Consider the following 22,371-nt stretch of genomic DNA (forward strand, 5'->3'; position numbering starts at 1 on the left):
TCAATCCCGCGGGATCCCGGAATTTTCGGGATCCCGTCTAAATTTAAAAAAAATGTTGAATTCAGATGACTGAAAAAGCTAATAACTGCTTGTTTGTGATAGTGAGGTTAACTAAAATATTACTCGAAAGAAAATAAAAACCTTTATTCTTTAATCTTACCAACTAAATAATAATCAGGTTGTAAGGAAATTAACGTAGGTAAATTAGGTAATCAAAACAATAAGCTTATTTCAAGGGAATTAGGAAAAAGAGTGATTGAAAATGACTCCTTAAAAAACAAAGGGTATTAATAGTTTCATCTGCTAAACGCATCTAATGTCCGTTGCAATGTACCCAGCTGTTGAGAATGCCCTCTCCAACTCAACGCTGGTTGGCAACAGCGTGGCGAAGCAATTATATGCAAACTGCAAAAATCGCCCCCTTGTTCCTCCACACTAAAACAAATCCATTTCTTTTTTAAAATAGATTCTAATTTGTCTAAGCTCGTGGACGTGGATATACGTGCAAAAGGACTTTTAGAAGCTCGCAGAGTTTCTTCTAATTCCTCTTGAAGCGATTTATTAGTTTGTGCAGCACGTAAATTCAAATCTTACTTAATAAACAAACAATCCCGTCAATCTCGAACGGGATCTCGTCATAGGATGCATCGGGATTGATCCCGAAAAATTACACGAGATCTCGCGAGATCGGGATCCCGCGGGATCGGGATTGCATTCCCTACCACCAGGTGTGCCAGAAGCTCATTTATCCTTATGCTATAAAAATCACATATTCCTGTATCACGGGTTCCCGTAGGTTGCTTTAACTATCTAATGTTCTCAAGCAATTAGGTGGTTAAAATTTAAAGTAAAGACAGCCTTTGATGAAAAGAAATTTAACAGGTTTGATTAAGAAGATTTTTACAATATCTGCTATTACGGACTTGAAGAGATCTTTGAAGACTTTTTCTCACATGGAACGAAATAAAAGAGTTCTATTTTTAAAAGAAGTAAATCCATGCCGTTTCTAATATTATGAATACTCGAAGAAGTATGTATATTAATTAATTTTATGAATGTATGTTCATTAACTTTTTTGACTTTAATGAAGTTTGATATGAAGATAAATCACGAGGACGTATATAGGCTTGTAACTAAAAAAAATATATTTATCGAGTGTTGTAAATAGGTGTACATGCTTCGTAACAGTTTAGAGTCTGAAGGGAATTCAGAAAGTGAGAACTGTAGCTAGGGTAATATTAAGTATCAAAGCGTTCAGAAATAAAAGTCGCTAGTTTTACAAATCGTTTCGTAATACAGCATTGTTTATTCGAACTATATTTTTTGTAAGTCAACAAGTAAGAGACTTTATATTTGTATAATAATATACATTCATTTTATTGAGCTATTTCTTCAAATTTATGTAGAAAGAAAATAAATAACTAAGAAGATATTTAACATTCCAATCTAAAAATGGAAAGTGTTAAATAAATTCTCAATTTACTTGTATATTTTTAAATTAAGTTTATCTTTCAAACAAAATTTTTTTATTATAGCTGTAAGGAAATAGGCTACCTCTACGTAGTAACTAATGTACTTGCTATGGTTTTATAAAATAACTTACCGAATATGATAAAATATTTGGACTTTTTCTTCCCCTTTCTCTCTTTCCATTTATAATATTTGCCTACATGGAATAATTTTTCCAATTCCATGGGTTTTTAATTTTGATTACTACTTATGTTTCATATGAAACCGGTGTATTAATTTTCACATTTCAACCAAAGGTAATGTTGTTCAATTTGCAATTTATTTACAAAGATCTCTTCTATCTTCTACGTCGCCTCATAGTATGGAGGAAATAAACTGTATCTCATATCTTGCTCCAGCGAATCAGATCAAACAACCTCCGTCATGTTTTTTTTTAAAACCATAACGAGAAAATCACCTTGTTTCCGTTATGGTGTAATAAATAAACAGACAGAAATATTTTCATAATTTGTGCCTGTACAAATTATAAAAGTGTTTGATTTGTGTTAAGCTCTGTATGAAAATTGTTATTAAATTTTATTTTCCTCTAATCCCATTTCAAGTCAAATCCAAGTGGAAAACAAACTTAATTACAACGTAGTATGACTTATTTCAATTTTTAGCTCTTAACAAAGAATAATATTATCAATTTTTTTTCCTACTACCTTGAACACAATGTTGCGACAAAATTTTAATTAAAAATAAATGTATATTTATTCGAAAATTACATTTTGTGTAATATTTACGACATACTTTTTCACAAATAGAATTTTTCAAATTTATACTTGATTCTATTAAACCATCTGTAAATTTTATATGATTGAAAGATTTTACATATCTGTAACATTGTGTTTATGTAATTTGAATGATAAAGAAGCTGATGGCTCACTTCATTGTAAGTGGCAACTTATAATAAACAGTAGCCTGTATACATAGCTGTTCGTGTATTTAGTACATGGACATGACGTCGTCATGTGACGCCCTACTAAGGTGTCATGTCTCCGTACCCTGTAATTTTACTAACAACGTAAACCAGAAACGTGCCTCCAGCGTTGGTAAATCAAGTTGAAATGAATCAAAGAGTACCGTACAACCGCGTAACTATCACTACAGTGTTTTTGTCCACATTCGCCTTTGTATTTACACTTAACACCGATGTTTTGTTTTCCGTACAAAGGCTTGTTGGATGTACTCAACTTTAGCTGTTTAAATAAAACATGTTCGTGTCATTTACGGAGTTTCGTTCTTTATTTAATGTTATTAGTTTACAAATTATATGCTTGTTGTAATATATGCATATAGGTTCTAAGTAAGTTCTTATATGTAATCATTAATTACATTAATTGCAACTGATAATTGATTGTTTAAGAAATAAAAAAATGTATTATTTTATTATACATTTCAGATATGATGACCCCAAATACAGCGATGTCTTCCGAAATGTTCTTTAACAGTCAATTTATACTAATATTAAACATGCTTAAGTGTCTGCCTGTCTGCGTATTACCTTTACTCTTACCCTTTTATGCCCAAACAGCTAAATAAATATAGACTGACTGAATCATTACAAAAAATAATCTAGAAGAGGAGAAAAACAGGATAAAATTTTGCGCAGATAAGGTCGCGAGTAGGAGCTAGTTTTCATATTCAACATTAAAAAAAATATATGAAGTCATATAATTTTACAGCGAACTGAATAAACTTGCCCGTCATTGGGCGACGGTCAAGTGGCTTTTATGTCGGTAAAATGCCACAAGTTATGTGTAGGTTTTGCTTCGTCGGCCCATCGTAATACATCCGCGGAGGTATCACTCACGGACCATTAACTCCAGCGTAAGATGATATTCAAAGATGGAAGAAACATGTGTAATATATAATTCTATACACGTGTATTAATGGCTGATACACACTTGCTACTGCTGGCCGTATTTATTACACCCTGTATACTATACCAATAACTATATTCAGAACATAATAACTTCATTTACCAAAGTTTCAAACAAGTCTTCTATGTGAATGCAATGCACCTATTCCAGTTACCAAAAACTTGTTTCTTCGAGTTGATTTAAGTTTATTTTATATTATTTTAGATTTTAAAAATACAAAACAATTTGTACAATATGATAATTAATATTATGCTTTTAATATAATAGAAATGGCAATTAAATAACGGCAAAGTATTGGATACACAATAGACAAAACCTCGGATTTTGTATACGGTAGTATTGTACGATGCGATTTATCATCTGTTGTACTGGCTGTCTGTGAGGTTGCATTCTGCTATGCTTTCCATATACACCAATTTTACGTCCAATCACCCAGCCAACAGCCTAAATTTCAGCTTGTGTCAATACTATCTAATAGTAGGTACTAACTGGTGATCTGTACTACAATGTATACCTATTTCAGACACCAGCTTCTCACAACAATTGATTGTATTAGTAAATGTATATAATGTATTATCGGAAGTACCTCAATATGTTGTTGTACAATGTTTGTGAGGAGATATAAATAAAATTAATATTATTATCTGGTCATCCTTACTAATTTGTCGAGTAGGTTGTATTGAGTCGGGCAAACTTGAAATTAAAATCGCGACTAAATTAACTAGACTAAAAAAGTCAAGCCAGCTTGCCCACATGTCAAGATCCAACAGATTGGCGCAACTGATCGCGCCAAATTATGTCGACGTATACCCCTTTTATGCGACTAAAAGTCTTCTGACTACTGAGTACTTAACGATGTAGTGAAAAGACATGTTATGTATATCTTGTCATCATTATAAAGAGAAATCACAGCAACGTCGCTTGCGTGACGAAGCCTTTAAATTCAGGAATAAGCACGGCTTATATATCAAGGCTCTTTGTGCTTTTATTTATGCAATTGGGTAAGTGGGATCATTGCCAAGTTTTATCAAGCTCTTTATGCCCTTTTTATAATTCATTTATAAAGTTGTAGCTGGGAGAAATGGTAAATGGTTTACTTGGTTTCTAGATACCTTTAATATTTTATAAATACATTTTAGGTTAAATTGATTTTTTTAGTACCTACGTCTAAGTGGTTAAAATGTAACCGGTTCATCAATCACGGCCAAATTGCTGCATATATTCGAATAAAAATTGATATAGATATAGATCATATCTTAGATAAATATAGATATTGAGTACTTTTTGTCAAGTTAAAATAATTTGTTCATACTATATGAACAAATTATTTTACTTGAGCGTATTACTTTATGGAGAAATGGGGGGTAGCGGGTAAGGTAAGTGGACTGTATGGAATTGAAATAAAGGGGGATGCACAGTACGTACCTGCGACTGGAGAGCGGGTTTATTCTTGCACAGCTGCTGCACTCGATGAATACTAAGTTTAACACAGGCACGCACACAAAGTTACTTATTGTTAATGTCAATATTATATTAATTAATTTAAAGCGGAGCGGTTGGGACGAGATGTCACCATTCACGTTAGTAGACGAGGTCGTCGGGCGACCTCAGTTGACATACTGTGCGCGGGAAAGGGATTAGTATATGGGGAATAATACCATACCACTTGATATGTTTATAAATGGCGCGAACATCCTCCCCCGCCTTGAGAAACTAAGGGTTTCTCAAAGAAAATACAAAGAAGAGCAATATATGAAGCGGATGTACATTATAGTATATATTCCTAACATACTTATAATTAGTTATAGAGCGTAATATAATAAGAAAAACTTAATAGAATACACCTAGCGGTAAATAATAATTAAATGCCGTTTATAAGAAAAATAGAGTTTATTGAGAAATTAATTTAACGATTGGTCGCTTGAGCAAACCATTTTGAGTTTTAACAGATGCTACGCGAGCAATACCATCTGAGTCTGGATATATTTTCACAATGATACCCATTGGCCACCGCAGTGGTGAGACGTTATCATCATGTATAAGCACTACAGTACCAACCTTAACATTGTCTGTATTCTTAAACCACCTTTGGTGAATTAAAGAACGAAGAAGAATGGCACCTGTGTGACAGTTAACGCGGTGAAAATGATCTATTATTAAGTAAGTAATATGGTCGCGCTTAGGCAATAAAACGGGATGTTTTGCCTCGAAAGGTAAGTTAGCATTTAATAATCTACCTATCCTAATTATGCCATCGTCATCAATAAAAAGATTTAATTTACGCAGAGTTCCAGTAGGTAAATTACCCTTTTTAAGATCACTAATAACATGAGAAAAATGAGCGACCTGAATTGCTGTAAGTATATATTTTTCAGCGATATTTAAATGAGCGGTTTCAATATATTTAGAGCGGGGCAATACGCGTATAAATCGCAGTATATAAATAGTAATTCGTAATAATTTGTTCCAGGATGAAACTTTAGATGCAAGATCACAAAGCGGTGAGACTACAGTATTGGAAGCAGCTGTAACGAACGTCTTAGTATTATATTCAGGTAAGTTTTCATATTTTTCAGGTGTAAATGACTCTACCGGCCAAGAGCAGACGGGTCTACTCAGCCACGCGGGACCGTTCCACCACAACTCATGGGTAAGTAATTGTTTAGGCAGTAAACCTCTTGAAAGACAGTCGCTTGGATTATTGAATCCAGCCACGTGATAGAAATGTTTTGATTGTAAATTTTCCTGACATTTAGCCACACGATTGCTAACGAAGATATTCCACCGATGTGGTGAAGAATGAATCCATGAGAGTGCAATTTTCGAGTCAGAAAATGCATAGACGTTCTGTACAGACGTGCGTGAAGAGTAAGCATCGTAAACTGGTTTAGTTAGTTTAGACATTAAAACGGCGGCGCAAAGTTCTAGTCGCGCAAGTGAGACTACCTTAACGGGTGCGACTTTTGAATTCGCACAGACTAATCTCACGTATATATTGCCTGCGGGATCTGTCACATGTAAGTAAATAACGCAGCCGTAAGCTTTTAAACTAGCATCCGAAAACGCAACGATATTTATTATACAGTCTTGCGTGACAGATAAATGACGCGGTATTTTTAAATTAGCAAGAAGCGGTAATTGTTGTTTAAATGTAGTAAAAATAGCGGTTATATTTGTCGGAGGTACATCATCCCAACCGACTTTCTGCAGCCAAAGATCTTTAATAAGTAGTTTAGCGGTAAGTACGACAGGCGCAGCAAAACCTAATACGTCCCATAATCGGGCAATTAGGGAAAGTATGGTACGTTTTGTACACAAGCGGTCATCACAATTGATTTTAAAAACGAAAATATCATCTTGCGGGTTCCATTCGAGCCCTAATATCTTAAGGTGAGTCCCTCGTCTATCAAACTCAACTTGCTGTGCAAGTTTCAGCGGTGTAGGAATGCTCTCTAGTAGGTTCTTTGAATTACTAGACCATTTAACTAATTGAAAGCCACCTGACTTAAACATATTAATTAATTGAGCGGTAGCCTCGACAGCATCAACTTCATTTAGTATAGACGTAGCTAAATCGTCCATATACAGTTCCCTTTCAGCTATAGAAGCAGCCAGCGGAAAGTTATCGCGTTCATCATCACAAAGCTGACGAATTGTACGCATGGCAAGGTAAGGACTTGACTTAAGACCAAATGCAACTCTATTAAATTTAAAGGTACGTATGGGTTCAGACGTATTAAAGCGGTACAGTATTTTTTGATATTTACGATACTCGTCGGTTACTAAAATTTGTAGGTACATTTGTTTTATATCCGCGGTTATAGCGATTGGAAATAAACGAAAATTTAATAAAAGTAAAAATAAATCAGCTTGGAGATTAGGACCCGTATGTAAAATATCATTTAGAGAAATGCCGTTATGACATTTAGCACTTGCATCAAGGACTATTCTGACCTTGGTGGTGTCTTTATCCTGCCTAATGACAGGGTGATGCGGTATGACGTAACCGTCATCCATATTATCGGATGTATTTAAAACTTCAGATAAATATTGGTTGTCTATATAGTCTTTTATGATGGCATTATAATCAGCGCGCAAACCTGAACTTTCTAGTTTGCGTTCTAGCGATAGCAAGCGACGAAAAGCGGTGATACGGGAATTACCTAACTCGCTAGGATCCTTATAAAACGGTAAAACAGTACAATAACGACCTGACGAGTCGCGGGACACGGTAGAAGAGTACATTTGCTCGCATTCCTTTTCTGCGGGACTTAAATATTTATTTATAGGAACCTCCTCTAATTCCCAGAATTTAGAGAGAGAATCATTAAGATTATTTTCAATACATGTTAAGAAAGCAGAGGAAGATGAGTCTTGTTGAGGCGCGGTATGATCACGATCAGATGTGGTCGCATTATTACAGGGAACGTCACCAATAAAAACATAACCAAAAATAGTTTCTATGGCTGGCGGTGCGGGTGGACTTATTATTTTTCCACTTAAAAGAATATAAGGGAACAAATTTGCTCCTAATACAAGTTCGATCTCACCTGGCATATGCCAGTGAGGATCTGCAAGCGGTAAGTCGACTAAATGACTTATAACAGACGTATCTATATATTCAATAGGTAGCCGATCGGTAATACAATCGACAACTAACGCGGTTATAGTGAAGCTTTGTTCGTTATGTTTATCGGAAATCATTATTTTAACATAGCCCTTTATAGGCCTCGTTGTTAATCCGACACCTTTTAAAAATGAATTCGTAAGCGGAATAATGTTTAAGTTTAATTGTTTACAACAATCAATCGTAATAAGGTTATGTTGCGAAGCATTGTCTAAAAGGCAACGAACAGTACGTATTATATTTTTGTTATAGTTACGAACAATAACAGACGCTGTAGACAGAAGTACCTCTGTACGCACTTTACCCGTTGGACATACAACACCAGGCATGGCTGCTGTAGTGGTAGGTACTCGAGTGCACAATGACAAAGGTGCGGGCACCGCGATTTCAATGGGCGCGTTTGAGTCCCCGTCAGGAGTCAAATTACATTGCGTTGCATTACGACAGGGGACTGGCGGGAGTGCGGGAGCGGCGATCGTAGATCGATCACTCATCACATTAGATCGATGAGTGCAGAGCGGTGTATTATTATTTTGTGCCTTATCTAAATGTAATAAGGAATGATGTCGCTTATTACAAGTTCTACATTTATATTTAGAATTACAAGTGGACACAGAATGCGTTATACTAAGGCAATTTACACAACCTCGTTTAGATTTAATAAAATCTATTCGATTTTTCGGCTGCATTGATTTAAATTTGGAACAGGTATATAACTGATAATGTTCCGAAGTATTACACATAGAACAAGGAGCTCGGTGACCAGAAGTGTCACTTCGTGTAACAAACGAATGTACATTTTGCGGGCGGTTGTTTTTAATATTAGTTAATGTATTGCGGCTTACTGAATTAATATTATTACTCGTGCGGTCTAATATTTTCACCTGACTTTTTATAAATTCCACAAAATCCATATAACTCGGAATATCTTTATTTCTAGCGGTCATTTCGAAAGCCTGTGTAGTACTTAAATCCACCTTTCGTAAGGCTAAGTTCAATAAAATAAAATCTTGCATATCATCAATCTTTAATTGACGCATAGCAGCAACAGCGGCATCGAAAGTTTCGATGAAATTATTTAATGAGGCGGAATTATTTGTGGCCGATTTAATGTTAAATAATGTAGAAATATAATATGAACCTAAGGCTCTTTTATCCTGATATTTCTTTACTAAACTTTCCCATATGGAAGTATAATTATCACCAGACGGAATTATACCGGCCATTATTTTTTGAGCGCTTCCAGTTAATTTACTAAGTAAATACTGAATTCTTTGTGAATCGGTTAAATCGGTGTTACAATGAATATTACTCCTAAAGGATTCATAAAAGCTAGACCACGTGGACATATTCCCGTCAAAACAAGGAATACAGAGTGGTTCTAGTTTGATACTAGATTTATTATGCGGTACCGATTGTGAAGACGAAGGCTTATTCGCTTCGCTTAATATTAAACGACATCTTTTTATTCGACTAAAAATATCTTCAAACGTTAAAAGTGCCTGGTAATCAGGTTCAAATTTAGGATTCAACTGCATTTGTAACTCGTTTATAGAATCTAAATTTTGTATATATTCATAGCGCAGTGTATCAATGGTTTCACTGTCCGCCATGAATGCCTCTGCGGAGCGTAAGTCGATTGACGACGGTGACAGATTTTTACAAGTATCACGCAATCTTGTAATACGTTGAAATATAGCTCTGTTTTTAGCTTCTAGCATTTTTAAATTCGACTCCATTATCGTTACGATTATTGGCGTTGAAAAATACAAATTAATGTAGGTAGGTATGTACGCTTACTGCGTAATATGTATTATACAAATAATAAAGTATTATTATTAATTAAGCGGTAAATGCGGTAATTATTAGAAAATATACCCAAGACTAGGCTTATAGGTATGGCGTACTAATATATTAAGTAAAGAAAATGCGTATGCGCGGGTGAATATAAGAATAGGTACAAAGAAGCGGTATGGCTTATAGCGGGCGGTATAATATAATGAAATTATGTACCTATCAATGCGGGGATGTAAATCTCGTCCTAATTATAGTATTTAAGCGGTAGGTATCCGGTTCGAAGGCGTACCATGGAGAAATGGGGGGTAGCGGGTAAGGTAAGTGGACTGTATGGAATTGAAATAAAGGGGGATGCACAGTACGTACCTGCGACTGGAGAGCGGGTTTATTCTTGCACAGCTGCTGCACTCGATGAATACTAAGTTTAACACAGGCACGCACACAAAGTTACTTATTGTTAATGTCAATATTATATTAATTAATTTAAAGCGGAGCGGTTGGGACGAGATGTCACCATTCACGTTAGTAGACGAGGTCGTCGGGCGACCTCAGTTGACATACTGTGCGCGGGAAAGGGATTAGTATATGGGGAATAATACCATACCACTTGATATGTTTATAAATGGCGCGAACACTTTATGAGGATAGCATTGCGAGATACATGCGATAACTAACATATGTTAAGTGCGTGAAGACATATATATTTACATATAATAAAATCGAAAACTGTTCGTTTGTCTATTTGTGTGTTAAAGTAATACGTAGAAACCTGTAGAAATTACTATGAAATATTGAGAATATCTGTTGTCAACTATATGGCTCAATACTTATTATGTATGTAAATAGTGTAACATTAATTCAATGTATGTGATAGCTTACGTCGTATTTATTGTTATAATTTGATAACAATTGATTTAAATGTAAACGCGTACGAAGTCGCGGGCTAGTACTAAATGTGCAAATACTTATACATTTTTTTAATAAAAATGAATATGAAACTTTAACAGTACGTAATTTTAATATATAACTATAATACCTTGAATAATAAATAATATTACTTCAATATTTCCAGACAGTGTATGCTATATATAATAAAACTATATTGTTCGAGCAACTTATCAAGTATACTCCTTCAAGTGTGCCTACAATATTTTTCAGAAAATAATGCGTAAAATATTAGTTTTGGATACATGTCAGTTATTCAGAAAATGCCTTGTCGTGGCGTGGTTTTGATTGATAGGCCGCCCACATGTCGGTCGCTGGTCCCACACGATTTATCTTCTGAATTTTCACAACAAAATTCAGATAAAATGCACTGTTACAGAGTATACTCGTATATACTGTTATATCAACGTTATCTCTAATGTATTCACAGATATATGTAGAATAGAAATCCCCTTTTAGTTTTATGTTTTATGATTTGATACTCACTTGATTTTTTTTCATACTCATTTGGGTACGGGAAAATAATATAAATTTACTTTTACTAAAAGTACATATGATTGCCTGATATATCATACGACGTACCACTGATACTATCATTTTTATATATATTTATTATTTTTTTATAACCTTTTTACACTTTTTTTTTGATATATTGTTCAAACATATAAACGATATAAAAACTGAACCTAAGTTTCACTCTTAACACCGCGGATTATATATGTTACATAGAACATAGTTCTTCCAGTAGAATCGCTCGTGAGCAATGTACCTTTTAATAATATTTATAGTATCATATCTATTTGTTACATTACATGCATGTACTTAAGTACTAATTACAGAAAATAGAATCTTTAAAGTGAAGTTACAAAACCGTTAACAAATGAATGCACTTGCTGTTCAAAGTAAGGATAACAGGATTAACAGAATTAAGAATACAATTAAATAATTAAACAATACAGAAATCTCTATGTAACGAGTATCAAAAATACCACTTTACAGCGCGAGAGTAAATGTACGTATAAATTCTGAAAGTCTGAAATAACCTGGATTATTCCACTTGTGGCTCGCTCTCGCAACCATGAAATTTAAATATATATGTCCGTTGTAACTCTTCTTGGCTGGGACGTGCTTGCGCTGTATTTAAATGATAGATAATTTGTCGTGAGTCATTGTTTCTTAGATAACTAAGCAGAATTCTAATGGGATATTCTATATATTTCCATTACCACTTTTTACATACTCGTATACAAATCTGTAGTAAACTTCAATTTACTTAACCATTTTACATTAAATATTATTTTTTGGAACCTCATCATCACCGTCAACATCATCATCAGCCCACTTTAGTTCACTGCTGAACATAGGCTTGGCTAATAGACACGCCTTTCACTCCAGCTGTTACCCGTAACCTTAGGTATTGCATGCAAAATCTGTTTAGGAATTTGACTTCTCTGAAATTCAAGCTGTTGTTATATTTAATGTCTTTTATTTAACAACAGTTTGGATTTTAGATTAAGGATATATTCAGTTACTGGAGAATTAACTTAATGTTACGTTAGAAGAAAACACATATGTTTTGTAGCTAAAATTAATGTTCAATTTTTAGCTATAAAGCTTTTTTTTTGACATTACTTTAAACAATTAGAAAATTAATTTAAATTTAAAATAGTATTCAAATTATATGCAATATTAAAATCAAAACAAAATTCAAGATTTTCAAAATTAATACAGTTCATACGAGAGCCAGTGTCAGCTGCAAGTGGAACAATCCAACCCTAAAATGTCCCCTTACAAACATTCCAAGAATCTCATTTAAAGTTCAGCATGCTCCGAAAGTCACAGCCGAATGTATTATGCGCACATTCATATACAATCCGACTTCTGTTGAGCAAACAACTTGAGTACTGCAAAAGAGGCCAAGAATAAATATTGCATCAAACGAGTGCTACCTAGGTACTTACAAAACTGAGTCAGCGCTATTTTCTTATCTGCATTTTCAATTATTGACGCTTTCAATGATATCTCTACCGTTTGATATAACTTGAATGTCAACAAGTCTACGGTCGTGATGAAGGAAAGTGGCAACGATGGCTTATATAAATGTATAATCAGCACAATGAACGTCATGTGATGCGTATGATTGCACACAAAGCGATTGATGAGGACTAAGGTATATCTCTGTACCCTGTAACTTCATTACCCTACCTTACCGTAATGAATACATATACTTTATAATAATTGGACTCATAAGAAGATAAACATAAAAAAATAAGTATAAATCGTAACAATTTTGCCAATTAATGACTAGTTTTTATTTATTCTTCTTTGCCACCATCATATTATATAAAAAAATATATATCCTATATATAAAATTCTCGTGTCACAATGTTAGTTACCATACTGCTCCGAAACGCTTTGATAGATTTTTATGAAATTTTATATACATGTTTAGTAGGTCTGAGAATTAGCTATTATCTATTTCTGATACCCCTAAGTGATAAGGGTTGTTCTACCACCAACTTTATATTAGTATTTAAATTTATATTACAAAACAACGAGTGCATAGTCAGCTAGTTTTATATATTAATTATAATTGTATAACCGCAGATAATAAATATTACATAGCATAATTAAAATAATAAACTCAGAGGTTTCCTTTATAAAAAATAGTAACAATCAACATATTAAAATAACTAGATTTTGTTTATTGACGTACATGGCCAATCAAAATAAATATTATTACGATTAGAGAGGTTTCAAGGTCAAAGTAGCAGTTTAAGTTAATTTCTTAACACTAGAGTTGCGTGACTAAGAAATAACATGATATTAGTAAAAGGCACTAAATTCGTATTCATAAAACAATGAATTACTGGCCATTTGTTACATTACATGTTAGCTGTCAAAGCAAAAATATTAGGTATATTAGACCTGAAGCCAATAGCCGTTCTATTTTAAAGCGATTTATATAATTAGTTAACAGAAATTTTATTATATTAATATACAAATTAAAATGAACCAGATTACCAATCCAATTTCCCAAAAAATATATCTTAGTATTCAAAACGTTGCTAATATATAAAAGAAAAGGTTTATCACTTAGATTAGAATACAATATAGTAATCAATCAATTTATACGCGTATAAATAAAACAAGAGAGAATACAATAGAGAAAACATAAGAGATGAAATATACCTGTACAATATCATCATCATCATTACATAGTATAAAACAAAGTCGCTGTCATAGTCTTTCCCTATGTATGCTTAAATCTTTAAAACTACGCAACGGATTTTGAAGCGGTTTTTTTAAATAGAGTGATTCAAGAGGAAGGTAATATACATATATATAATACATGTACACCCGTGAGAAGCCGGGGCGAGCAGCTAGTAATAGTAATAAATATAATATTCAAACTTTTCTAAATAAACGGAATAGTCGTAGTTAAGTTAAAATATTTGGATATTATGGCATAATATCAATATTATAATTTCTTTTCTATTACAAAAGAGATTCTTATGCAATTCTATGAATATATTAACGAGCTGTAAATAATGATATCGCCCACATGGACACGTTTTCGTGGGCTAAAACAACACTACGTGTATTCAATTAAATAGTTAGTGAATAATTGCTATTAGTATAATAAAAGCATTTTAAAATGTGTTCTTTATGTGTATCAGAATATAAGGATCAATGGCTGACTTTAGATAAAATCCACCGTTTCACATTTTTTAAATTAATGGAAATAATGGGAGGCAATCAAGTCAATGATTTGTATAATGATAACATAATATGAGGGATCATACTTACATATATATGGTGCCACTGATATTATATTGAATGTGGACCAAACAAAATTCCAGGTGTGTACAGTAATCAGAGTATCTACTTTTTTATAATAAATGTAATTGTACTATAATTATGAAATAAATATCATTAGTCATCAGTTTCTTATCATTTAGTAAAATTATATTAAATACTAAAATAAATTTACGCCCACAAAATAAGAATAATGACAATAAAGAATATAAGGTTGATCTGTTACTGAACATTTTAAGGAAAACACCGTATTTAAATTAAATGTAACTTAATAAAAGTTATTAGCTTAGTATGGGTTATATACCTATATATACACATATTGAAATTTAAATAATCGCTTACCCACTTTCGGTCTCTTGGATTAAAGCACTTATATTATACTGTGTCCTTGAGGTATTTAGACATTTCTAGTCACGGATAAGAATAAAGATTAAAACAATGAAAAGTTAAGTACAAAGTAAATGCTTTTAGCATTAACGAAAGTAAATATGCTCATGACGGTAATCTCAGACAGGGTAAACAGAGATCACCTGTCGTCTTTCTAAACGTAATGCTCACATTTAGGATGCAATGATGGTAAGCAAACAATATTATTAAATATATTTTTTGTAAAATACATACCATTGTAATAAAAATATATTATCTAAATATAAAAGTAAATCGTAAAATTAATTTAAAAATAATAGTAAAACCAAACTTTTGTTTATTTAGTAGTACCTATAACAACTTCGATCTGATTCTGCCATTGACGACAAATTGGCGATTTCATTAAAATAACTCAATTACAAAGAGTGCCCTACTGTAATTAAGTACATAATCACGATCGTAGCCAGAATTATGGGTGTTTTTTTTATTAAGTATGTAGTTAGGTTCCATACTACTATTTTATACTTCCATTAATTCTCCATATTATTTCAATAAAGTTTTCTATTTTACTTTAATATAATTTTATATTTTATAGTGAAGTGAGACAATATTTTTCACATGTCAGGGTTTTCTTAGATACTTATTATTTATACACTTTTTACGTAATTATTGTCACGATTACAGCAGTTTATAGCCCAACCAAGTTTCCTATATAAATACATATGTTTTGAATTTACGGCTATTTTGAAAGTTGGCATTGAAGTCAACTATCTCTATCTTATCTATTTTTTTAAATAATTATCACACAATTTGGTTCATATTCTTATAACGTAATGATCAATTGCTTAGTAGCTGTGTATGTTTTTCATAATTTTTAGAGACATACTTATATAATATATCCTTATCCCTCAGTCTAAATCTGCATCCGCCAGGCAAGAGTTAGCCTTTTACCACTCCATAACTTTTTTCACTAGATTGTAGTGTCTTCTGTGCTCTCCACCACAGTTGTTCGAGTAGCTGTAAAGACCGCGTTGCTAACTATTATATTTTAGGGAACAAAATCTTAGGTTATTAAAACTATTAGCTAAGTATCAACACTTAACAACAAATTGCATATCACTTGACTCTCAATCTCTTTTAGCCTTGTATTTGTCAGAAATCTATCATTAAGATTGACATTCGAGGAAAATGACTCCACTCCAACATTACATTGAATACTTAGATAAACAAAAGCACATAATGTAGTGTATTCTCTATAGACTGACTGTGACATATTTTATACGTAACTTGTTTCTACACGCTGTACGAATGTTTATGTACTTAATAATGCGCAAATGTTGTTGGACTGTGGCACGAAGACAGATTTATGGGGTAACTTAGATATGTTTCGCCAATGACGACTCCTTAGGGAATTTTCAGTATTTTACTGGATTGAACTGGATATCATCTTTGCGATGCTTATTGTATATAAAGCATAGATGCCTATAGTTCTATAGTGTAGATCGTACAATAAATATTTCTTGCAATGATTTTTATACAAATTTCTGATACCTTATTTGACTGTTATTTGTGGTAGGTAAAATTAGATTATGATTAATAATATAAAAATACCTGAATATAGCCAGCTCAACTCTATTGGTGTTTTTTCATATGGACGAGTTAGAGCTATATGTTTAATTTACGATATAAGTATGCATATCATTTGTCCTAAGTATTAATATATAACGTACAATTTTTATTATCACGTTAATGTTAAATTTCACTTTCTACGTCTTTATGTGAAAAGTGAAGCCGAGTAAAATAGATAGTAATATTGTTACAATTAATTCGGAGAGATAAGATTTCAAACGAAGTTTCCTAACTCTACAATTACTAAAAGTCTCCAGTTATCCCCATCTCAGTGGATATCACATGTAACTAAATATAATATATAAAGAAAAAAGATGGTCGGAAATAGCACCAATTAATCAATTTGTTAACTATTTAACCGAGACAGACTTTTTTAAACGTCGCGCGGATACGATAGTCTTACCAATTTATGTCTCCAAGTCGCTTGCTTTGTAAGCTTTTTCGATTGTAAAGATTAGGCAGTTATACGTGAGACTCACTGTGAGACTGGAACTGCGAAACTGCTTCTTACGTCAACCCAATTCGTCGGAGGCAGACTGGACGGAGAGATAGGGATGTTCTTCCCATTCCTCCGCAAGGGCGGGGGCAACGGCCTTGGGCACGGCCTTTTTCCCGAGCACATTGCAGCCCTTATAAGGTGCGCACTTATACCAGCGTTGCCTCTCCTGAAGAAGAGTAGTAGCCCTTTTATTCTATTGAAATAGGTCCCCACCATCGGAGTTGCGGAAGAATGCTCGCGTAGACCAGTGGCTCAGAGAAGAAGCTGTAGAGGCACACCTTGGAGTTTTAGCCGCTAGAAGTTCGGCAGTGCGCGTTCGTTACCCCTGGAGCAGACGAGTGATCATGAAGAATTTCCCCAAGTAAAAAAGAAGTAGCATAATTATAGGATACTATATTTTATTCTACTGAAATGTTTCTGTCTACCTCATCTGGGATAACAGTCATAACGGAATATTTTTTTATTACTTAATTAGCAACATTAAGTGAGAGTTATATGGTCCTAAATGTCCCTCAAATTATAGTCTACAATAGGTATACAATGCTATTACTGCCATTAGAAAGCTGTCCTTTTCAGTAACAACTACTGTCGTAGACTTGAAATTTATGTAATTATTTGGTCGCAACCGCAATATCTGTCCCTGACATAGTTAAAGAACTTATTAATAGGTTTAATGTAAAAATCTAACAATAGTTCTACTTATAAAATTTTATAAAATTCGCACAATATAAGTACACTACAACTTCTATTTCAGTATAACAATTGTTTTTTTTTTGTTTCAAACTAATTTTACGAATATTAGTTTACATAAATTTCATTATAAGTTGAAAAATACAATCGTCAACCTATATACATACACTACACATTATATTAAATTCAGTAGCAACAGAGTGTGACTTATATAAAAACATAATAATGTCATAAATAAAATTGAACTTTACAAAATCAATTCAAACATCATTTATTCATGTAGGGGCCTTCTTAGTTGTTTATGGATGGCAATTTTTTTGTACCCGTTTATTTTTTAATATTTTTTTCCCGACCGTATACAATTTGAAATAGAGAAATCTTCAAAATTTTATTTTTGTAATTAAATAATTATCTAGTACATTTTGTGTATTTACTTCTTATATTCTTTTTATTCGATATTTTCGTTCTTTAAGAAAAGGCCACCTACATCAATAACTTTTTTACCCACGTTAGTAATTACTGCTTCGTATGTAGGTGTAGTCAACAAAAAACAATTCATTAAGTATATTTTAAAAGATAAAGCGAATCCGTTGAAGTAACATTAATTGTAATAATTTAAATTCCGAAACATTAATGAACAAAATGTACCTACTATATTTAACTGCAAACAAGTTTGTCTCAATAAACTTTAGGCAGAGAATATCACGGACAAAAGACATAATCGAGGTAGATTAAAATAATAAAGGCGTTTCAAATTTCGTGTTAATCTTTTATAAATGCCAAATGTTCTGAAGTCGACTTACGAGACTTAATTTGCAGGATTCGTCTTAATTTCTTAGATATTACTGTACGGTGACGCTCAATTCAAGTGCTTTAAGCTAATTTTAAATTTAATAATTATTCATTCTGATTTTATCATAACAGTAAGCAAGAGTAAGTGTAAGTGTAAGTGTAAAAGGTGTTTATGGTGTATCCTGATGTACTTACTTTTTAAAAATTACAAATTATTGTATATGTATTAATATAACATATTTTTCTATATACAAGACTAAGACTATTCTTGATCTATTGAAAAAGATCAATGAATAAAAAAACGAATACAAAAATGGAGTTTACTTTATATTAACTGCATAAGATTATTTATAAAAAAATTCGTGCAATGATCAATGTGTGAAAATTTGTGTTACAATACTAATCACATAAAAATACATAAAATAGATTTATAAAATGTTTCTTTCTCTTTGTTATTATCTTATAACAAATTAAACTGATCCGTAGTTACTAAACTAAGGTCAATTAATAAGTTATTTGTTCTACTAGAATTATAGAGGTGACAGTTTTTAAACTTGTTCGGTATTTATTTAGATGTTTAGTATTTAGTATTTAGTATTTATAATAAAATAATATTACATACTATAACAAACAAGAATTTAATATAGTTTTTAGTTTTTTTTTTCATTTTGTTTAGTAAAAACGATATTAAATAACAATATCAAACACGATGTTCGAGATGCCATCCATCTCAAAGTACAATTAATGAAATCATTCTTTTTTCATATAACTGAAACGGTAAACAAGACAAGCTGACAGCCCAATTAATAGTTAAGTGGCAATCATCGGAGGCCTATATATGATAAGTTCACTAACAGTACCACGGTTATCATTACATTATTTTGTCGTTCCGGAGGAGCTAGATATTATGCCTTCGTACTCTATAATTTCACTGCCTTCAACGATCTGACAATTAGATAATACTCACGTGCCCATGAAGATAATCTTGTCTAGTAGAAATCTACCTCAGTAACGTAACTACATAGAAAAAGCATATTACGTGCATTTAGCCAAAAAAAATGTAGTCTATTATAATGTCTAATATTATAATGACTTTCATAAAGACTCCTGCTAACAACAATTTTAGCATGAGAAATGTGTTCAAAAATTAATTGTCTCCTTAATTTTAATTAGGCAAAATATAATAAAAGTAATCCTTAATCTAGACATTTTAAAACCTCAACCAAATAGGTATACCTTTGGAAATTAAAGTGGTTATAAAATTCTTTATTACTTAACTCTATTTATTAGACGTTTATGAAGTAAATTAAATAATCTAAATTATGTTCGGTCAACTCCATTGTGGCATTGTTTATCGCTTTGTGGAGGCAGCTAAGCACAAAGCCTCACGTCAGCGTTGACAACTTAATACAGAATATTAAGTTTATTACATTTGCAATCTGGATTCATAGTATGAATAATTACTCAGTCAGTTTCTAGCTAATATTGTATACAACATAAAGTAGAGAACAATAAAAAAGTATTTTCTGTCGTAAAAATAACAGAAAGTATATACCGTCATTAATACAAACTTTGTATTCTCATGATTTGTATTTGTACCTCTTGCTTTGTTGTATTGTAATTTTTACGGTTGGGGATGCCTGCGCTCGCGTGGTTACGCAGCGTAATCGTATTTTATATCAACAATGGCCCTTATCTGTAAAAACGTATTTGAAATTCATGGGTCTACGTCGTTGAAAAATTGTCTACAGTATTTTTATGTTAAAAGCTCTCGGTATGATAAAAAGTCAGGCTTACCTACATTTCAGACGCACGAAAAGTTAACAGTTTAAATAATTTATGTTGCTAAAGAAATATTGTTTTCCATTTAATAAGTAGTCCTTTTATATAAAGGTATCAATAAATATGTCTATGTTAGTTTTATTCATTTATATTTATGATTTTTACTGACTGGTTGCGTGTTCAATATCCGCTAGCAACAAAGTAGGTACCTACTAGTAAAATATTGTTTTTATTCTACGAAATTTATAGTTCTATATAAAAATTAATACAACATTAACATTACAGTCTGTCAACATAGATACAACATTCCGTTAATTGGGGTGTATATAAACGCTGTTTTATATTACAATAAAATTTCCTTTGTATGGATAGCCGATTAAAATGTACTAGACTATCAATATCACACGTTTTCAACACGAGAAGCACATTAAAGTCGCCGATTTATACAAGAAATATCAATATGATATTGATCTATTTATAACTGTACAATTAGACCTTTTATATTATATGTGAACACCTAGTAAGGCTTTAAATAAATAATTGATCATTAGACACTTACCCGCTTCAATTCCATACAGAAAAACTAATATATGCCAACCGCTACCAACCACATTTGTTGTTTACTTGAATTTATTAAAAAATATTTTTCTAGGAATGCTAATATTGTAATAAAATGCTTCAAATTGCAGCTTTCTTATATTTTTCTATAGTAGTTCTTATAGTCAGAACAAATAACCTTAGAAATATACATTTAAATGTATTAGTTTTACTAACCATTCTAAAAAGAGAAATTAAAAAGAGATCCACTATGAAATAGATATTCAGGATAGAATTTCTTTTAAATTATTACTACAATATTTAGAGAAGATATTATGGTATGTCAATCACTACTTAATTAATTAACTGATAATAATTTTAACATTACTTGAGATTATAAAATTCGAAATGTTTGTACATAGATATTGCTTAGAATGTTCATAATGTCGTTATTTCATTATATTGATTCTAAATGTACAACAAAATACGGACATTTTTTATAACTTTTGGACGACACATAATTTTATATTCTTTGAACAAATTTTCTATTAGACATGAAACCAGCCAATGAAATATGAAAGTACTTGAAACAAATGAAAAATAAAATTAAAGATATTAAGAAACCATATTACGGCAATTTCTCTTTATTCATAATTATTGGAAAATTGTCTCGACATTTGGAGTAAAACCAAATAGATAATTAAATATTTTGTATCAGCAAAAGTAAAAGTTAAACGCGAAATACATTTTGAGCAGTGGAAAAATAGGTATTGTTGCATTCTCTGTAGACGGCTAAAAATATGTTAGTACGAAACACAAGCTGTTTTAAAGTATGACTTATTGTTCATAAACGTGGATGGACCACTTTGTTTCTAAAGTTTCAAGAGGGAATTTAAGAATAAAATTTCTACACTGCCGTTGACTTGGAATGCAATGCAGCTGTTTCAAAGAACATTGTATGCTTTTAAATAAATCGTTATTGCAAATATTAATAGATACTAAATACTTTACATGAATTGTAGAATGAAATAATACATTTATGACATCTGTAACTGCTACTTTTTTCTATTATTATGTATATGCACGTGATTTATATAAATTGGCCAGTAATATTAATAATATTAACGAATTAAATAAAACTGATTAACAGAAGTTCAAATATTTTTTAAGGACATTTGAAACCTACTTATTAATAAGTCTAATTACGTATTATACTAAGTTTTTACACCACAAAGATAGTATTTGGCATAAACGTGCAGTATTATTTTTTTAAATAAAAAGAATAGCTAATTGACTTATTCTTACAATAATAGTGCTTTATTAAAATAATTAGTATTTTAATAAAAACTGTGTAATGTCAAAATAATAGCTTATTTAATTAACAGTAAATAGAAAAATGAACGTCTTATTATGCCAGTACCTACGTAAATTTATTTTTTGCCAAACTGAATAATGAAATTCGAATAATAAATTCATTTTCTTATCTACATAAT

This window comes from Achroia grisella, unplaced genomic scaffold, assembly GCF_030625045.1.
Source record: "Achroia grisella isolate CSIRO2021 unplaced genomic scaffold, CSIRO_AGI_Agris_v1 utg327, whole genome shotgun sequence".
Classification (NCBI taxonomy): domain Eukaryota; kingdom Metazoa; phylum Arthropoda; class Insecta; order Lepidoptera; family Pyralidae; genus Achroia; species Achroia grisella.